Source organism: Anolis carolinensis, chromosome 1 (assembly GCF_035594765.1).
Source record: "Anolis carolinensis isolate JA03-04 chromosome 1, rAnoCar3.1.pri, whole genome shotgun sequence".
In the NCBI taxonomy this organism is placed as follows: domain Eukaryota; kingdom Metazoa; phylum Chordata; class Lepidosauria; order Squamata; family Dactyloidae; genus Anolis; species Anolis carolinensis.
In genome coordinates, this window is record NC_085841.1 from 362529704 (window position 1) to 362551362 (window position 21659).

The 21659-nt window shown below is 41.6% G+C and overlaps 1 protein-coding gene across 3 annotated transcripts in view; it reads left to right on the forward strand.

The window, feature by feature from the left end:
* Positions 1 to 21659, forward strand: part of frmd6 (FERM domain containing 6) — a 194895-nt gene that overhangs the window by 117915 nt on the left and 55321 nt on the right. The window lies entirely within an intron of this gene.

The window sequence follows — 21659 nt, forward strand, 5'->3', positions numbered from 1 at the left end:
TTGTGAACTGTGAAAGTGGTGAGGATAGAGGGGGTCTATGTCCCTGTGTAGTATCGTATAGTATTTATATGTTGTCCATGTGTTGTGAATGCTTGGATTGTGTCCTGCTGTATAGTAGAAAGGGTTGGGCTGGATGGCCCTTAGGGGTCTCTCCAAACTCTTGTGCCTGTCCCCTGGGCTGAGTTCGTTGCTAGGAGACCAAGTGGGCGGAGCTTAGCCCTCTAACTGGCAGCAATTGGATAAAAGCAATTATTCCTCTCCCTCTAATTGGGACTTTATTTTTCTTTTCTTTTTGTTGTATCAACCTAGAGGCATGGATGATGGGTTGTGTTGTCAAATTTTGAAGTTGGGGGGCCTCTAGTTTTGTTGTTTTGTCCACTGCCCTGATGCCATCGCTCTTATATATATATACTAGCTGTGCCCGGCCACGCGTTGCTGTGGCGAAGTCTGGTGGTCTGGGAAATAAAGTCTTGAGGAATTGGTGGTAGTTAAGGTCAAGGGTAAAGGTTTTCCCCAGACATTAAGTCCAGTCGTGTCTGACTCTGGAGATTGGTGCTCATCTCCATTTCTAAGCCGAAGAGCCGGCGTTGTCCGTAGACTCGTCTAAGGTCATGTGGGATGACTACATGGAACGGCGTTACCTTCCCGCCGGAGCAGTACCTATTGATGCACTCACATTTGCATGTTTTCGAACTTCTGGGTTGGCAGAAGCTGGAGCTAACAGTGGGGGCTCTCTCCACTCCCCCAATTCAAACCTGTGGCCTTTCAGTCCAGAAGTTCAGCAGCTCAGCGCTTTAACACGCTGTGCCATCGGGGGTATTATTTCCTAAAGGTTGTGAATATACAATATTTCTGATTGGTTTTTTTTGTTTGTTGGAGGCAAGTATGAATGCTACAATTAGGAAAAATGATTAGGATGTAATGGCCTTGCAGCTTTAAAGCCTGGCTGTTTCCTCCCTGAGTGAATTTTTTGTTGGGAGGTGTTAGCTGGCCTTGATTGTTTCCTGTCTGGAATTCCCATGTTTTCAGAGTGGTGTTGTTTGAGATATTTTATGTGCTTCTACTGTCTGTGGCCCTGAGAAAACAGGATTTGCCAGACTTTGATGATGGGAATACTTTGTTGGGAGGTGTTAGCTGGCCCTGATTGTTTCCTGTGTGGAATTCCCCTGTTTATTTACTGTCCTGGTTTTAGAGATTATATTGTTCTGCATTATTCTATCCCAGTAATTATTTCATATTAAAGAAGAATGTCACTTATCCAACATTCGCTTATACAATGTTCTGGATTATCCAACGCAGTCTGCCTTTTCATAATCAATGCTTTTGTAGTCAGTGTTTTAAATCAATTGTGATATTTTAGTGGTAAATTTGTAAATACAGTACAGTAGAGTCTCACTTATCCAACATAAACGGGCCGGCAGAACGTTGGATAAGCGAATATGTTGGATAATGAGGAATTAAGGATAACCCTATTAAACATCAAATTAAGTTATGATTTTACAAATTAAGCACCAAAACATCATGTTAGACAACAAATTTGTCAGAAAAAGTAGTTCAGTACACAGTAATGCTATATAGTAATTACTGTATTTATGAATTTAGCACCAAAATATCACGATATATTGAAAGCATTGACTACAAAAATGCGTTGGATATTCCAGAACATTGGATAAGCGAGTGTTGGATAAGTGAGACTCTACTGTAAATACTACATAGCATTACTGCGCATAGAACTACTTTTTCTGTCAAATTTGTTGTATAATATGATGTTTTGGTGCTTAATTTGTATAACGATTACCTAATTTGATGTTTAATTGGCTTTTCCTGAATCCCTTCTTATTATCCAACATATTCACTTATCCTGCCGGCCTGTTTACATTGGATAAGTGAGACTCTACTGTATATTTCTAATTTTATATTATCTGCTCAGAACTGGATTATCTGAGGCCCCTTCTTCACGGCTGTATAAAATGCACACTGAAGTGGATTCTATGGCAGTGTGGAGTCAAGATAATCCAGTGCAAAGCAGATAATATAAGATTATAAATGGGTTATATAGCTGTGTGGAAGGGCCTGGAGTCTACACTGCCATATAATCCAGTGCAAATTAGATAATCTGTGGAAGAAGTCTAAATGAGGCCTTAATCTGCCTGTCCCCTAACTGAAACCTGGCTGTCCCTTGGTTGCTAGGCAACCAAGTGGGCAGAGAGTAGCCCTCTAAACTGGCAGCAATTGGATAAAAACAATTATTGCTCTCCCTCTAATTAGGACTTTATTTTTCTTTTCTTTTTGTTGTATCAACCTTGAGGCGTGGATGATGGGTTGTGTTGTCAAATTTTGAGGTTGGGGGGCCTGTACTTTTGTTGTTTTGTGAATTGCCGTGATGCCATCACTCTTTTATATATATAGATATACAGTAGAGTCTCACTTATCCAACATAAACGGGCCGGCAGAATGTTGGATAAGCGAATATGTTGAATAATAAGGAGGCATTAAGGAAAAGCCTATTAAACATCAAATTAGGTTATGATTTTACAAATGAAGCACCAAAACATCATGTTAGAAAACAAATTTGGCAGAAAAAGTAGTTCAATACTCAGTAATGCTATGTAATAGTTACTGTATTTATGAATTTAGCACCAAAATATCATGATATATTGAAAACATTGATTACAAAAATGCGTTGGATAATCCAGAACGTTGGATAAGCGAGTGTTGGATAAGTGAGACTCTACTGTGTATAATTTAAAGGGACTCCAGCTACAAAAGCCAGTGATTTCAGCCTTGGATGACAACTCTTGAGTTTGAGCCCCAGTCAGCCATGAAACCCATTGCTTTCCTCTGAGGCTGAGAGAATGTGATTTGCAAGAGATGGTTGAGATCGTTGATGCTTGCAGAAGGTACAAACACAGAAGGTCTGAATCTATACAGCCATGTAATACAGATTGAAACTATACTCTAGGGTCAGTGTAGACCCATATAATGCAGTTCAGCACAGTTAAGTCAGTGTAGATCTAGCCCATGGTTTAAGGAGACATCTCAGATAGGGTTGTTGTGTGTTTTCCGGGCTGTATGGCCATGTTCCAGAAGTATTCTCTCATGACGTTTCGCCCACATCTATGGCAGGCATCCTCAGAGGTTGTGAGGTCTGAGGATGGCCATAGATGTGGGTGAAACATCAGGGGAGAATACTTCCGGAAAACAGACAACAACCCTGTGATTCCAGCCATGAAATCCTTCAACAACACGCCCGAGATAAATGACAAGCTGATATGAGAGTGTTCCAATGTAAGGAAAACATAGACAGTTGTTTTGAATAGGCTGATTTATATTAATATTGTGTGGTCGAAGGCTTTCATGGCTGGAATCACTGGGTTGCTGTATGGCCATGTTCCAGAAGCACTCTCTCCTGACGTTTCACCCACATCTATGGCAGGCATCCTCGGAGGTTGTGAGGTCAGTTGGAAAATAGGCAAGTGGGCTTTATATATCTGTGGAATAATGTTCAGGGTGGGAGAAAGAACCCTTTTCTGTTTAAGGCAAGTGTGAATGTTGCAATTGATCACCCTGATTAGCATTGAATAATCTTGCAGCTTCAAAGCACGACTGCTTTTTGATCAATTGCAATATTCAAAGAGTTCTTTCTTCCACCCTGGACATTATTCCACAGGTATATAAACCCCACTTGTCTAGTTTCCAACTGACCTCACAACATCTGAAGCCTGCCATAGATGTGGGTGAAACGCCAGGAGAGAATGCTTCTGGAATATGGCCATTCAGCCTGGAAAACTCTCAGCAACCCTATATTAAGATTGTTGATCCATCTAGACGAGTATCATCCTGGTTGTGTACATGTCTCCTGCCAACTTTTGACGAATTTCATTGGATTTTCTTAGGCAAGTTTTTGCCAGCCTCTTCCTCTGAAGTAGACCCTCTAGCACTACGATATTCACTGGCGGTCTCCCATCCAATTACTAACCAGGCCTGGCCCTGCTTAGCTTCCAAAAACCAGACGCAATATAGTGTATTTTTGTGTCCTAGTTAGTACCATTTTGCAGTTGTCATTTTGGAGAGTCCGGAGTAGAAAACTGCAAACTTTTTGTGTTTGTAATTGGAGTCCTGAATCCTTACTTCAGATAATCTGCTTCGGAAAGTCTCTTTCTAAATAACATTCCTGGAAACGCAGAGCCAAATTCCTCTGCAGCAGAGTTTGTTATATATATATTTTTTTTTCCTCACTGACATTTTCAACCCAGATGTCTCTTTGTGTTGAATTTTGTGTGTGCGCATGCGTGCCTCTTCTTCCCTCTCCCCTTCCCCCTTTGTAAACATTTTGCAGCTTTTCCTGGCTTGAAGCCCTCCAAATGGGTTAGTCTCTGATTGCCATCATCCTTGCTGGGGATGATGGGAGTTGTAGTCCACCTCTCTGCCAAAGGACAAGGCTGCCACTTCAAAGATGTTTCAGAAAGTTCATTCTTCAGACAGAAAGCCTGTAATAATTTCCCATTTCAGTCTTTTGTGCCGTCTGCTAACCTATGGTATGCACCTTATTGATCTGTTTTTCTTGGCACTCCATCCTGGAAGGGCGAATATTCCCATGTGCCAATGTAATCCCTATGGATTATGGGTTTGTTTTGGTGCAATTATGTCCCTAAGGTCACCTAATGTATTAATGTGGAATTTCCTTATTTCGAGGTTTTTAAACAGAAGCTGAATGGCCATCTGTCGGGAGGGCTTTAAATTGTGTTTTCCTACATGGCGAATTGGAGTTGGACTAGATGGCCTTTGGAGTCCCTTCTAACTCTGTGATTCATGGTTTTCACCCCTGCAGACATCCTATTACACCAGATCAGTTCTCAGTATTGTTGCTAAAATATCAGCAAATCAGTGAATGAAACAACAAAGTGTGGTTGTAATGCATGCAAAGGGAACCACACGATTCAAACCCTCATAGTAGCTGGGTAGTAACGACTGTAGTAGCTAATGAACAGTGGAATATGCTACCTGTGGAGTCTCCTTCTCTGGAGAATGTAGGGACTGGATGGCCATCTGTCAGGGGTGCTTTTAATGCAATTTTCCTGCTTCTTGGTAGGAGGTTGGGCTGAATGGTCCATGGGGTCTCTTCCAACTCTATGATTCTGAGAGCTTGAATTGTGTCTTCCTGCATGGCAAAATGGGGTTAGACTGGATGGCCCTTAGGGCTCTCTTCCAACTCTGTGATTCTATGACAGTAGTAATAAGAGCGCATGTGAACTGGAAGGTCCAAAAAGTAAATGAGAGTAGTGTAAGTATATGGACACAGTACACGTAAGCTGATCTTAATACATGTTTTCATTATTACAGCCATCTCTCCAAATTTGTGTTTTTGACTTTTGCAGATTTGTTTGTTTACAGATTAGATGAAAAATATTCTCTGTAGGAATCTCTAAGTCTTCCAGTGGAATTCTGTAGCCAGATCATGACTCTTATCCATGGATCATATGAATATAATATTAGCTACAAAACTATTCCTTGGTTTATTTAGAGTAGTGGTTCCCAACCTTTGGGCCTCCATGTGGTTTGGACTTCAGCTCCCATGGTTCCTAACAGCTGGCAAGCTGGCTGGGATTTCTGGGAGTTGGAGTCAAAACACCTGGAGGCCCAAAGGTTGGGAACCACTGATTTAGACAGTCAACTTATGTAAAGGTTTTCCCCTGACATTAAGTCTAGTCATGTCTGACTCTGGGGGTTGGTGCTCATCTCCATTTCTAAGCCGAAGAGCCAGCGTTGTCCGTAGACACCTCCAAGGTCATGTGGCCACTGGCATGACTGCATGGAGCACCATTACCTTCCCACTAGAGTAGTACCTATTGATCTACTTAAATTTACATGTTTTCGAACTGCTAGCTTGGCAGCAGCTGGAGCTGACCGCGGGAGCTCACTCCGCTCTTCGGATTTGAAACATTGACTTTTCAGTCAGCAAATTCAGCAGCTCTGCGGTTTAACCCACTGTGCCACCGGGGCTCATTCAACTTATGCATGAGTAAAATTAGAACAAGCTGAGCCCAAGATCATAGAAGGGCAGAATATTATATCTTTACTCACACATAAGTCGACTTATGCGTGAGTAAAAATATAATAGTCTGCCCTTTTTTGATCTTGGTCTCAGCTTGTTCAAATGATGGCATCTACATGGGTTAGGGGTGCATCTACACTGTAGAATTAATGCAGTTTGACCCCACTTGAACTGCCATAGCTCAAGGCTAGGGAATCCTGGGAGCAAAAGTTTGACAAAGTTTGACAAACTCTTTTCTGCACAAAGAGTACCAAACTACAGTTTCTAGGATTACATATTTTTGAGTCGATGTAGAAGTGGTGCCAAACTGCCTTAATTCTACAGATGTAGTTGCATCTCCAAGCCATTATTTGAAGCTGTATCAAACTGTGGGGAAGTCATGCTTTTGGACTGCAGCTCCCAGAATCCCCCAACTGGATGCTTCATCAAGTCCTCGTCCAAAATGTTACTCTTCCACATTGTTTGTTCCACCAGGAATGTCAACTGTGGCTTGTTGTGAAATTAGGAATAAGAAGGCAATTCTGCGACTCTTGGGAATGGTTACGTTTAGGGGGATTCTGGGTGTTGCAGTCCAAAACAGGGAACTTCCTCAAACTCTGCTCGATAGCATCCGATGCGGTTCTTGTGGCTCTGGGCCATACCTATTTTAAATCGTGGTGAGGGAAGGCTCCTAAATTTAACCTGAGACAGGAAGCAAAACGGACGAAGAAATCACATTTTTCTCTCCGTCGTCGTCTCGCGTCCGTAATTGGGGGCCTCTGCGAACTGGAAGCCCTTAAACAGATTCCTTCGTAATCCCTAGGGATCAAGCTTGGCTTTTTTTCCATGGAGAGAGCAAAATGTTTTCCTTTTTTCCCCCCTCTCCTGTGTGCGGTAATGAGAAGGCCAGCTTCTCCTTAAGATAATAAACCAGAGCGGAAAAACTTTTTCCGATTTCGTTTTGAGTGCATCTGCACCAGAAAAGGGCAAAGTTGGGCCGTGCAGGTGTTTTGGACTGCAACTCCCATCATTCCTGACAGCCTCAGGCCCTTTCCTTTACCCCCTCAGCCGCTTAAGCGGCTGAGGGGGTAAAGGAAGGGGCCTGAGGCTGTCGGGAATGATGGGAGTTGCAGTCCAAAACACCTGCACGGCCCAACTTTGCCAATTTCTGATCCAAACTTTATTATTAGATGCTATGGAGATTTATAGTTTAGGGAGAGGTGCTTGGTGTTCTCACCCTGGGAGTTCTAGTTTCCTCACCATACTACAGACAAATATATTTGAAATACTGGTATAATGTGGACCTCTACCATTGAAACTAGTGTGCTCTTCATCCAGTTTCATTTGTATTTTATGTTGGATTGCAACTCTCATCATCCCAGTGGCAAGGGATGCTAGGATTTGCAGTCCAGCAGCATAAGCATGGTTCCTATCCCAGCTGTCTACATTAGGAGATAATGAGAGGCAAAGTCAAAACACATGGAAGAAAAACTGAGGTTTTCCACTCATCCTGTAGCTCACAATAGACTGCAACTCCCATTATCCTTAGTCTGGCCATTGGCAAGGAATGCAATCCAGCTACATTCTGCATAATTCCCATTCCTGCTCTCAGTGGCTACCTGTTGACCTCCAGACATGGACCTACATTAGGGGATGATGGGAGCTGCAATACAAGACACCTAGAAGACCAGAGTTTGGAAAAGATCAAATTCTAGGTACTTCCATTGTAATGACAGTAGAGTCTCACTTATCCAACACTCGCTTATCCAACGTTCTGGATTATCCAACACATTTTTGTAGTCAATGTTTTCAATACATCATGATATTTTGGTGCTAAATTCGTAAATACAGTAATTACTACATAGCATTACTGCGTATTGAACTACTTTTTCTATCAAATCTGTTGTATAACATGATGTTTTGGTGCTTAATTTATAAAATCATAACCCAATTTGATGTTTAATAGGCTTTTCCTTAATCTGTCCTTATTATCCAACATATTCGCTTATCCAACGTTCTGCTGGCCTGTTTACATTGGATAAGCGAGACTCTACTGTACATTGAGGTTTCTCACTTGCCCTGTTGGATTACAACTCCCATCATCACGAGTGAGTCTGACCAGTAGTGGAATTATGGGATTTGCAGTCCAGCCAAATCTGTATGAACCCTGCACCCCAGGGGTTGCTTGTCAACCTCTAGGCCTGGGTGTACATGAGGGAATGATGGGAACTGAAATCCAAGAAACCTAGAAGACCAAAGTTTGGGAAACGCTGAGCTAGAAGCTGCATACTCGCCTTGTATTTCATGTTGGACTGCAACTCCCATCATCCCCAGTCAACCTGTCCAGTGGCAAGGAATACTAGGATTTGCAATTCAGAAATATCTTCATATCCATCCTTCAGGCATGGGCCTACATTAGGGGATGATGGAAACTGAAGTCTAAAATATCAAAGATGCTGCAAAGCAGAGATCTGGATTTAATCTGTTAAAGGAGTAACTGACACATATGTTTCCAAAAATGGGAAGGAAATTGGAGAGAAGAGAACTAGAAATCACCACCAGAAGCCTTTGAACATGATACGGTCCCAGGAAGGCCATGTTTTTTTCCACCGCATGTTTTCCGGCAAATCTTCCGGCTGCCAGAACAGAGACTTTGGGGCTGATTAACCGCAGCCCACACTCTTTTGAATTACCCGTTCCCGGCTTTTCATTTTGAGATCAGTGGATCAGAAGTGGCAAAGAGAGGATCCCGGAGCTCCAGTTAATTCCGAGGAGGAGTTGTAATTAGGCAATTAGGAATTAATGAATCAAAGGCGCTTTGCTCGACAAAGAAGGGCAGATCACGAGAGCGAGGAGAACTGAAACGCCCTTGTTTTTTGGGAGAGTCGGAGCCCTGATCAGCTGTTCTGCAAATCCCATGCTTGGAAAATGCAAAGCGGGCACAACAGTCAGAAAAGTCAGATTTGGGCCAAGAGGAGGATGACGACAACGACGATGATGATGATGATGATGATGCTTATTATTATTCTGTAAAGTTGGTGTCTGTGCATTTGCAGGTTTAAGTTTTGATCTACCTCTTCCAGTGTGACTCAAAGACCTAGAAAAGAATCTGACTTGGACCATGATGATGATGGTGATGATGATCTGTATATGTAGTATTTACCCCATAAAGTCAACCTTCAGCATTTATGGCTTTAACTTTTGCAAGTTTGATGATTTGTGGGCTTGCTGAATATAGTATCTCTAGGAAACTCTAGGTCAGTGGTTCTCAATTTTCAATCTTCCTAATGCTAATATAGTTCCTTATGTTGTGGTGACCCCCAACCATAACATTATTTTGTTGCTCCTTCATAACTGTCATTTTGCTACTGTTATGAATCGTGATGTAAATATCTGATATGCAGAATGTATTTTCATTTACTGGACCAAATTTGGCACAAATACCCAATATGCCCATATTGAATACTAGTGGGGTTGGGGGTGGGATTGATTTTGTCATTTAGGAGTTGTAGTTGCTGGGACTTATAGTTCACCTACAATCAAAGAGGATTCTGAACTCCACCAATGATGGAATTGAACCAAACTTGGCACACAGAACTCCCATAACCAACAGAAAATACTGGAAGGGTTTGGTGGGCATTGACCTTAAGTTTGGGAGTTGTAGTTCACCTACATCCAGAGAGCACTGTGGACTCAAACAATGATGGATTTGGACCAAACTTGGCACGAATACTTAATATGCCCAAATGTGAACACTGGTGGAGTTTGGAGAAAATAGACATTTGGGCGTATTTGGGGAAAATAGACATTTGGGAGTTGTAGTTGCTGGGAGTTATAGTTCACCTACAATCAAATAGGCCCCTGAGCCCCACCAACTATAAAATTGGGCTTTTGGTGGGATTTGCCATCTGTTTCCAAGAAGGAAGAGAAGGACAGGCAAAGAGATATTCAGCCTTCTCTGCCAAAGGAGTTCCCAAGACCATCAGAAATATAGGGTCTCAACCCCTAGGTTGAGAAACGCTGCTCTAGGTCTTCCAGTGTGACTCAAGAACCTTGTGAAGAGTCAGACTTGGACCAAGATTTGGACCAGACTTGGATTTGATTATTTGATGAATACAGTCTTTCTAGGAATTTCCTAAGTCTTTCAGTGTAACTCAAGGACTGAAACAGGAGTCAGACATGGACCAAGAGAATTACTACTGTTGTTGTTATTATTATTATTATTATTATTATTATTATTATTATTATTATTATTATTATTATTATTACCCCATAAAGTCATTCCTCCATATTAGCAGATTTAAGTTTTGCAGATTTGATGAATATGGTCTCGCTAGGAATATCTAGGTCTTTAAGTGCGACTCAAGAATCTAGTGAAGAGTCAGACTTGGACCATGAGATGATATTACTAATACCATAATCATCATCATCATCATCAGTATATTTACTCTGTAAAGTCAGCCCTTTGCAATTGTGGGTCTAACTTTTGTGGATTTGGTTATTTGCAGATTTGCTGGATATGGTCTCTCTAAGAATCTGTAGGACCTATTCAGATTCGGAATTAAGAGTATTGTTATTGTTACCATCATTATATTTATTTGTAATCAGCTCTCACATTTCTTGGTTTAACTTGTGCAGATTTGAATTTTATGAATTTGATTAATATACATAGTCTCTCTTGGAATCTCAAAGTCCTCCAGTGTGAGAAGTCAGACTTGGACCTATTATTATTATTATTATTATTATTATTATTATTATTATTATTATTATTATTATAACCCTGAATTCAAGAAGTCTATATGTAATTGGTATTGAGGGATAGATTCCCTCTGGACCTGGATGCTCTTATGGCTGATAAAATGGTTGATATAGTAAGTAAAGTGCCACCTTCCTCGCATTTGTGTCCAGCTTTTGTGGATTTGTTTCTTTGATTAGTTGATGAATATTTGATGGTTCTCTCTAGGAATCACATAGCTGTATGGTTGACATAAACATGATTACCATCATTATCATTGTTTTGGTCCATAGTGTTTTGCTTTGGTCGCTTTTGCATTGAACGCCATGCATCTCCCCTCCGGGAGCTTGAAAGTTGGATTTTGCTTTCGGCACACCGGAGTTAAAAATAACGCATTCCTTGTTTTCTTTTGCCTTCCGGCTTGAGAGTTGTAGGCGCCAAGCAGAATCGACAAGCCATTCTACACAAAAAGAGCAAACAAAAAGAGCAAACTTTCTTTTTTACGCAAGCAGTTCTACAAAGGTTCTTTATAAAAAAGCCTGTTGGGGCCCATTTCTAACCAGATTTAAAAGATGCATTGTCAATATCTAGGATGTTTTCCCCTTGGATGCCTGATGACTCAATTGATCTGAAACACTGCAGGTTATATACAGCTTGAGTCCAAAAATGTTATGGATTTAGGACTACAATTTTGGAGATGGGACCCAAGTCTAAGAATGACATTCTTATTTCTGTTTCATATAAACACATAACTTGAAAGTAATATTGGATAATAGATATTTATCAAGCAAAGTTTATGAACCCTGAAACACTGGAAAACAGAAGTGTAACTTTCTCAGCCACACAATTTTGGAATATTTTGAGTTTATTAGTAATAATTTTTTTTTCGTGTTAGGAGTAATTTGAGAAACTGCAAGTTGCTTCTGGTGTGAGAGAATTGGCCATCTGCAAGGACGTTGCCCAGGGGATGTTGCCTGGATGTTTGATGTTTTACCATCCTTGTGGGGGGAGCTGGAGCTGACAGAGGGAGCTCACCCGCTCTTTCCGGATTTGAACTGACAACCTGTTTGTCAGCAGTCCTGCCGGTACAAGAGTTTAACCCATTGCGCCACTGGGAGCTCAATAATAATAATAATAATAATAATAATAATAGGAAATATGCCTTATCATCCTTGAAATAAACATCGTGCAACTCCCAATACCAGACCAGTGTCATTGAAGGATGATGGGAACTGCAGTAGCATCTACAGGGACACATTTTCCTCACATCTCATCAGATCCTTGAAAAAGTTACTTTTTTTTGGAATGCAATTCTCAGAATCTCCCATCCGGCACAGTGTTTGTTACAGTGCTGTTTTCAGGGAGAATTGTATTGTTTGCAGTGTACAAACAGAACACTGTATTTTTGTTCCATGCCAAAGTTGCTCTCTCTGCATTCTTTTAGGAAAGGTTTCCCTTTAGATTTTGCTGGACTCTAGTTCCCATGATCCCTGGGATCGGTGGATATTGAAGTCGAGGGACAGCTGTGACATTTAGGAACCCATTTTGTTGCCCAATTTGTTGCTTTGAGTGCCAGCAATGCTTTTGGCTTTTACGTGTTTTAAGTCATTTGAATTGACTCGTAGATTTAATTCCATTTTCATATTTTAATGTTGTGGATTTTAAACTGCATTTTTAAATGCTGTGGACCACTTTGAGTTTCAGGCAAGAATACAAAGCGGGATATAAATACACATTATTATTACTTGCGTATATACTCAGAGTTGCCTGGTGTTTGCATTTTCTTTGTGGCCTTTTCCTTCCTTCCTCCATTTCCCTCATATACCTTCTCTCTCTATTCTTCTTTTCTTTTCTTTTCTTATTCCCTTGCTCTCCCTCATTCATCATCCTGCTCATCTTTCTTTACTTTACTTTCTCTGCAAACCAACAAATTAACAGACTTACATGTGTATGTGAGTGTATATATAATTTTACGTAGATAGATACAGTAGAGTCTCACTTATCCAACACTCGCTTATCCAATGTTGTGGATTATCCAACGCATTTTTGTAGTCAATGTTTTCAATACATCGTGATATTTTGGTGCTAAATTCGTAAATACAGTAATTACTACATAGCATTACTGTGTATTGAACTACTTTTTCTGTCAAATTTGTTGTATAACATGATGTTTTGGTGCTTAATTTGTAAAATCATAACCTAATTTGATGTTTAAGGGCCGGGCTGTGGCGCAGCTGGCTAGTAACCAGCTGCAATAAATCACTACTGACCGAGAGGTCATGAGTTCGAAGCCCGGGTCGGGTTAAGCCCCCGACCATTAAATAGCCCGGCTTGCTGTTGACCTATGTAGCCCCGAAAGACAGTTGCATCTGTCAATTAGGGAAAATTAGGTACGCTTTATGCAGGAGGCTAATTTAACTAATTTACAACATCATAAAACTGCCAGCAAAACACGAGGAAAGGAATGAGGAACTACAGCCACTAGTGGACAGTGAAGCAACAGCTCCCCCTGTGGCTGGAATCGTGAAGCTGGAAAAAAAAAGTTAGATGCCTCTGTGTCTGTCTATATATGTTGTTTGTCTGTTGGCATTGAATGCGATTTCCTGCTTCTTAGCAGGGGGTTGGACTGGATGGCCCATGTGGTCTCTTCCAACTCTACTATTCTATGATTCTATGATTCTATGATTCTATGAATGTTTGCCATATATGTGTTCATTGTAGTCCGCCCTGAGTCCCCTTCGGGGTGAGAAGGGCGGAATATAAATACTGTAAATAAATAAATAAATAAATTTTCCTTAATCTCTCCTTATTATCCAATATATTCACTTATCCACTGTTCTGCAGCCCGTTTACGTTGGATAAGCGAGACTCTACTGTAACTATTATTTTTAGTATTATTATTGTGGGTTCCCTACAGTTCCCTGGGGCTGGACTAGATGACCCCTAGTATTCCCCTCTTACCCTGTCATTCTACTATTTGTGCAGGGGTTTCATAGACCAAGGCTCCTGGAAGAATGTATTTAAATGCTGTTTGTATGTTGAAATGCCAACACCATCCAATGCCTGCTTCTGTGTACTTCTCAAGCAGCCCTGATGAGCAGAGGCATCTCAGCGTAAGGCAGCGGCAAAGGGTTGGGGGAAACAAAGTTGTGCCGTTTGGTGCATTTCTAGCCCTTTATACCCAAGGGGTCTTCCTGCGTGTGTTGGAGGGGGAGGAAAATGCTGGAGTCAGGGGAAATTCTTTCCAGCCATCTGCTTCTCATTCCCACAAAGCAATCTTTGATTCCCTCGCATTCGGGATAACCAGCCAAATTCTCTCCCTCCTTCCCTCCCTCCGCACTGCGCGAAATGCTCAGAAATGCAACTTGGCTCCGAAAATCCCTCCTGTCCGGACAGGAAGGAAGGAACCTGCAAGTTCAAGGCCTCCTGCGGTCACCCCAATGGTGTTTCTGTAGCCACGCTTGGCTGAAGGATACGGGGGAAATCAAGAGATGGGCAAAGTGTGCAATCCAGGGCTTTAGTTTGTCTTCCAAGGTGGCCCTTCCAATCCAAAGCAGCGTGGTAGGAAAAGTCTCCTTCCATCCTACAAGTAGCTCGAGAGATTTTTACCAGTTTTATCCAAGAAAACACATGCCGTATATACTCGAGTATAAACCGACCCGAATATAAGCCGAGGCACCAATTTTACCACAAAAAAACTGGGAAAACATTGACTCCAGTATAAGCCGAGATACCAATAAAATTGCATTAATTGAGGCATCAGTAGTGTTCTGTCATGCGCTGGGCCTGTAGCTATTGTCTTTGTATAGGACGTATACCTTATGCCCAGCGGGAAGCCAGGGTGCCTCAGTGAAAGGTTCTTGAGGATTTTCCTGAAAAGGATAGTCCTTTGAGTCTTTAATGAGGTAACAAAGTCTTTATTATTGAATGAATAATGAATCTTCAAGGAGTCAAATAACACTTAATAAACTGTTGGCCTTTTCAGTCTTGTCCCCAGGGGACAGACAATTGGCTTTGGATAACTGTGCTTTCTCTATAAGAAGAAAACCCCCTTATAACCTCTCCCAGGCTGTCTATTATATGGGCCTAGCTGATGTGGGACCCACTACCAATTCCAAATGCGTCTGGGTATCGAGTGGACCTACCAACCAAGGCTTGCAGATGTTTCAGCTGGGGTTCCGTGGATCTGTGGTGATGTTCCCTCTCTGAGGTTTTTTTTGGAAACTTTAGGGCTGTTTCCCTCAGGAACTGTGAGGCTGAGGGGTTGTGAGCTCTTAGCCAGAACCTTTGGGACCTTTCCCCTGGAATTTCTGTTTCTGATTCCTCGGATGTTCTATATCCCCTGATGTTCTTGAGATATGAAGCTTTTCTACAGGACGAGCTGGTCTCCGCCCTATAGCTTGGCTTCCTTAAGTGAGACTGACTTAAAAATGGCTCCTTCCCTTCCAGAGCCCTGAACAAGGGGCGGAACCAAACTTAATGATGATGGACAGGCGGCCTGCCCTATGGCTGCAAACTTTAGCAGAAAGAAAATAAAGTTGGAGCTTCTGGTACAGCCATACCAGCACAAGTAGTTTAAATGTTTTTGAATCTTTACATCAAACTGTAATTTAAGATATGACTGTTCAACTCTGATTAAATCATTATTTTCATCTTCTTCAATGTAAATGTGCTTATGTATCCTTTTAATAATAACAGAGTGAAATAATAAATGTAATAATAATAATAAATGCAGTAAAATAATAAATGTAATAATAAATAGAGTAAAATAATAAATGTATTAATAATAATAAAAATAGAGTAAAATAAAGGGCCGGGCTGTGGCGCAGCTGGCTAGTAACCAGCTGCAATAAATGACTACTGACTGAGAGGTCATGAGTTCGAAGCCCTGTACGGGTTAAGCCCCCGACCATTAAATAGCCCGGCTTGCTGTTGACCTATGCAGCCCCGAAAGACAGTTGCACTTGTCAAGTAGGGAAATTTAGGTACGCTTTATGCGGGAGGCTAATTTAACTAATTTACAACACCTTAAAACTGCCAGCAAAACACGAGGAAAGGAATGAGGAAGTACAGCCACTAGCAACAGCTCCCCCTGTGGCCGGAATCGTGAAGCTGGAAAAATGTTAAAATGCCTCTGTGTGTGTCTATAGTGTATGTTGTTTGTCTGCTGGCATTGAATGTTTACCATATATGTGTTCATTGTAATCCGCCCTGAGTCCCCTTCAGGGTGAGAAGGGCGGAATATAAATACTGTAAATAAATAAATAAATAAATAAATGTAAAAGTAACAACAATAATAGAGTAAAATAATAAATGTAATAATAATAATTAATAGAGAAAAATAATAAATGTAACAATACCAATAATAATAGAGAAAAATAATAAATATACCATATATACTTGAGTATAAGCCGACCGGAATATAAGCCCACCAGGACCCTCACCCAAGTATAAGCCAAAGAGGGGATTTTTTTTTCAGTCCTAAAAAAGGGCTGAAAAACTAGGCTTATACTCAAGTATATACAGTAATTATGATTATTATCCTGGTTTTATGATTGAGGCGCAGAGCATCTATTTTGAAGGAATAGGTGCATCACTCAGCTTAAGATGTCAAGGAAAGCCGCCTTCCATCCTATGAGCTGCCAAAATATATTTCCTTTACACGACTAGACTTAATGTCAGGGGAAAACCTTTATCTTTGCCTTTAATGAATGGGTTCGGAAATGTTTAAAAAGTGATAGTTTTTTGGCAGAAATGCACACCATTCCCCAACTAAAGTGTATACCTGAGGACACCTTAGTGTGGCTTACAAACAAATCTTTAACAGAGAAAGAAGGCTGCCAATATCTATCCATCTATTTGTCCATCCATCTATTGTCTCCTGCCAGAAATCCTATTTCAAGTTGATTGCTTTTTGGCTGAATTGGGAGAGTCGTGGGATTTAGATATATGGGTCTTCAGGTTGCCTGTTGACTTACCTGTGAATTCCACTTAGGCAAGGAAGACTCAGGGTGCATCGACACCAGTGGTTCTCAACCTGTGGGTCCCCAGATGTTTTGGCCTTCAACTCCCAGAAATCCTGGTAAAGTGGCTGCGATTTCTGGGAGTTGTAGGCCAACACCCAGGGACCCACAGGTTGAGAACCATTGATCTACACAGTGGAATTAATGCAGTTTGACATCCCTTTAACTGCCACTGCTGAGTGCTATGGAATCCTGTGAGTTGATGTTTTGCAAGGTCTTTCGCTTTCTCTGCCAAAGTGTGGTCGTGCCTCATCAAACTACACATCCCAGTATTCCATAGCCTTGGGCCATGGAAGTTAAAGGGGTTCAGAAAATGCCTAATGACATCAATCTGAAAATGCCTGATGGCAGAGGATGTCAGAGGCAAATATGGCCAGCTGTTGTTGTTGTTGTTGTTGTTTTTGTTATCTTTATTTATACCCCGCTTTATCTCTCCCAAAGGAGACTCAAAGCAGCTTACATTAAACAGGATCTGTTTCACTGGTTCTTTACCTGGCCCAGAACGGAACACAGTACAGTAGAGTCTCACTAATCCAAGCTAAACGGGCCAGCAGAACGTTGGATAAGCGAATATCTTGGATAATAAGGAGGGATTAAGGAAAAGCCTATTAAACATCAAATTAGGTTATGATTTTACAAATTAAGCACCAAAACATCATGCTATACAACAAATTGGACAGAAAAAGTAGTTCAATGCGCAGTAATGTTATGTTGTAATTACTGTATTTACGAATTTAGCACCAAAATATCACAATATATTGAAAACATTGACTACAAAAATGGCTTGGATAATCCAGAGGCTTGGATAAGCGAAGCTTGGATAAGTGAGACTCTACTGTATTCCAAATGACCAAAGCCAAATAGTGATACAGTAGAGTCTCACTTATCCAACACTCGCTTATCCAACGTTCTGGATTATCCAACACATTTTTGTAGTCAATGTTTTCAATATATCATGATATTTTGGTGCTAAATTCGTAGATACAGTAATTACTACATAACATTACTGGGTATTGAACTACTTTTCTGTCAAATTTGTTGTATAACATGATGTTTTGGTGCTTAATTTGTAAAATCATAACCTAATTTGATGTTTAATAGGCTTTTCCTTAACCTCTCCTTATTATCCAACATATTCGCTTATCCAACGTTCTGCCGGCCCGTTTATGTTGGATAAGTGAGACTCTACTGTAGTAGTACTATTACTTTCCTCCATCTGGACATTGTATTACTATTGAATTACATTGGGCTTTTTTGCTGCTGTATCACATTGTTTCCACTTTGTTTGGATATGATCTATTAAGACCCCTGTCTATGATGGCCCAGTGGCACAGCGTGTTAAAACGCTGAGCTGCTGAACTTGTGGACTGAAAGGTCGCAGTTTCGAATCCGGGGAGTTGAGTGAGCACACGCTGTTAGTCCCAGCTTCTGCCAACCTAGCAGTTCGAAAACATGCAAATGTGTGTAGATCAATAGGTACCGCTCGGCGGGAAGGTAACGGCGCTCCATGCAGTCATGCCAGTGGCCACATGACCTTGGAGGTGTCTACGGACAACGCCGGCTCTTTGGCTTAGCAATGGAGATGAGCACCAACCCCCAGAGTCGGACATGATTGGACTTAATGTCACGGAAAACCTTTTACCTTTACTATCCGATTCCAGGCATCCTGCTGTCAAGCCAGGTGTCCTCCATCCCAGCAGTGTTAAAAAGGAAACAATAAAGATAAAAGTAAGGGAGCAAGAATCTGATGAGATGAAACAAATAGGTGTCACACCAAGAGTTCCTAAACCTGCAAAGTATGAATGCCATAAAACGTACGGACGAAATGAATTGTCGTTCCGTGTTTGTGTTGACATAGAGTCTAAACCCGCGGAGTTCTGTTGTCGCTCACTTCGGCCTTCTTTGGAAACATGATCCGCCGTTGGCACCTTCTTTGGGTCCCCGAGCCAAGTCCCGTCTCTCACCCGCCTCTATTTTTATCTTCTCCAAATCGCGAGGCTGGCGTAAACTAATCAGACACGACAGGGATGCAGCCGGAGGTGCTACAACTGCAGGTATTTGGCAGGCAGATTGTGACAGCTCTCTCGCCCTTCCTCTCCAAACACACGGGAGGAGCATTAGTGCTCCATTCAGCTCCACAACGAAACCCGGTTGCAGGGGTGAAATGGAGCTTGGGCTTATGGATGAGAGACCTCAGAGACACTCCATCCTCAACTGCTCTGCTCATGTCTTCTTACATACTCTTACAAAGCTGACAGAGGGAGCTCACCCACTCTCCCCAAAATCGAACCGCCGACATGTCAAGCAGCAATCCTGCCGGCACAAGGGTTTAACCATTGCGCCACCGGGTACTCCAAGATAGGTGACATCTGGCTTGAAAACAGTCCAAGTGAAAGAGATCTAGGAGTCTCAATGAACCATGAACTTGAACATCAGTCAATAGTGTGATGAAACAACAAAAAAAGCCCAATATGATTCTAGGCTGCATCAATAGGAACATAGCATCCAGAGATTATAGGATCATAGAATTCGAAGAGACCACAAGGGCCAAGTTCAACTCCCTGCCATGCAGGAGCATAGAATCAAAGCACTCCCAACAGATGGCCATTCAGTCCAGCCTCCAGTGAAAAGACTCCGCCATGCTTTGAGGCAACATCACTTTGGAGATGTTCAACAGTGATTATGCTGCCTTGGAGTTAGATGGAATCTCCTTATCTGGACATTTTTTTATCACAGGCTGGATGGCCATCTGTCAGGAGGGCTTGGACTGTGTATTTCTGCCTGGCAGAACTATAGTCCTTAGAGTCTCTGTGTGCCGTCACGCCTGGGGCTATAACTCTTAGCGAAAGAGGCATGGACGTGACATCTTTCCCCAGGGGATTGCTTCTTGCCCTCCTTTAGGGAAACTGGAACTCCCAAGGACCAAAACACTGTAGATAACTCAAAACTGTTTTATTGTTCACAAAAGGTTATCCCAATAAGCTGGAGGTTTCAAAGGGGTAAAGGAAAATATACATTACAGTCTTTGGTTGTCTTAAGTCCAAGGAGCTCTGCAGCTGAGAAGCTTTTCCAGGTCCCTCTTTCTCAATGGCTGTGAATGCCGGAGCAATCCTCAGCCTCAGTCCAAATGGCCTATATTTGAAGACACAGAGTCTTCCTCTTGTGCCAAAGAACTGATTTGAAGGCGCTTGAGACTCCTCAACATCGTCCAGGTTGGCCCTGAACATAAAGCATAAGTCTCAAGGGTAAGAACCTCAGAATTGGTGCTGAGAGGTAACTTAATCAAGGGCTTTTAGAGCCAAGTCTCTCTCTCACGTCCATCTGGTAGAAAGCTTGATGGTGGAATGAAAAAAGAAACACTGGCCCACTCCAGGAAAGGGTGGAGTCAAATAATTTTGCTGAGGGAGCAATATAACTGGTGCAAAGAACATTGATTGACAGCTATAAATAACCAATCAATCCAACTACATTTACAGGGTAAAAAGGCAAAATCAAGCATGATACAACAATTCAAATCTTGCAACTTACAGTTTGACATATAAATGGCGCCACTCGTGCCGTCACATTCTGTTTTCATGACTTCTTGTAATACAGTAGAGTCTCACTTATCCAACATAAACGGGCCGGCAGAATGTTGGATAAGCGGATATGTTGGATAATAAGGAGGCATTAAGGAAAAGCCTATGAAACATCAAATTAGGTTATGATTTTACAAATGAAGCACCAAAACATCACGTTAGACAACAAATTTGACAGAAAAAGTAGTTCAATACGCAGTAATGCTATGTAGTAATTACTGTATTTACGAATTTAGCACCAAAATATCACAATATATTGAAAACATTGACTCCAAAAATGCGTTGGATAATCCAGAACGTTGGATAAGCGAGTGTTGGATAAGTGAGACTCTACTGTACATCCAAAGTATGCCAGCCTCAGTTTAGCCGTCCCGGCTTATAGGGAGGGCTCTTAAAAGCACAGGCTATTCGGTAGTTCTCACAGTTGTGGTTCATTTTGTGCTGCACTTTATTTTCATTTGAGTTACAAGCACGTCAGGTGACAGTGAGTTGCTGTAAGTTTTCCAGGCTGTCTGGCCATGTTCCAGAAGCATTCTCTCCTGACATTTCACCCACATCTATGGCAGACATCCTCAGAGGTCTGAGGTTGTGAGATGTATGTGGTCCATGCTTGTTGGGGCCTTTGCAAGCAGTGGGGCAGAAAGTAACTTTTCCAACTACTCTGGCTTCTAATAGTTCTGTTATTTTATCCCAGGGCACCAGGGCAAAAGTGATAGCCGTGGTTTGGCAGATGTAAAGCCACTGAACTCAAGCATCAAAACATTTTCCGAAGATCTCTGTTTGTCATGGCACATGATAGTCCTCGCTGCTGTATTTGTCCATAGCACACTTTGTTTTGTTATTGTTTGTCGGAAAGGAAATGCAACACAGTAAGCATTGTATAGTTGTGACAACTGGCTGCATTGTACCATGCATGGACCAAGAAAACATCTATTTGCTTCTAAGCACACTTGGATGAGAGGACTCAATATCACCTTCGGGTGCATCTATACTGTTGAATAGTTGCAGTTTGAGACCACTTCAGCTGCTATGGCTCAATGCTGTGGAATCCTGGGAGTTGTAGATTGATGGTAGAGAAAGCCAAATATCGTGTACTTCAGACATTATAATCTTTCTTTCTTTCTTTCTCCCTCTTTCTCTTTCTCTCTCTTTCTCTCTCTATTTTGGGACAACTGTAATAATTTTATCAGGGACACAATGCAATTTGGAGTTCAAAAGAGGCCAGTTGAAGCCGGTCAAGTGGGTCAGATGAAAGAAGTATCTATTCCTTTAAATAAGAAAAATAGAAA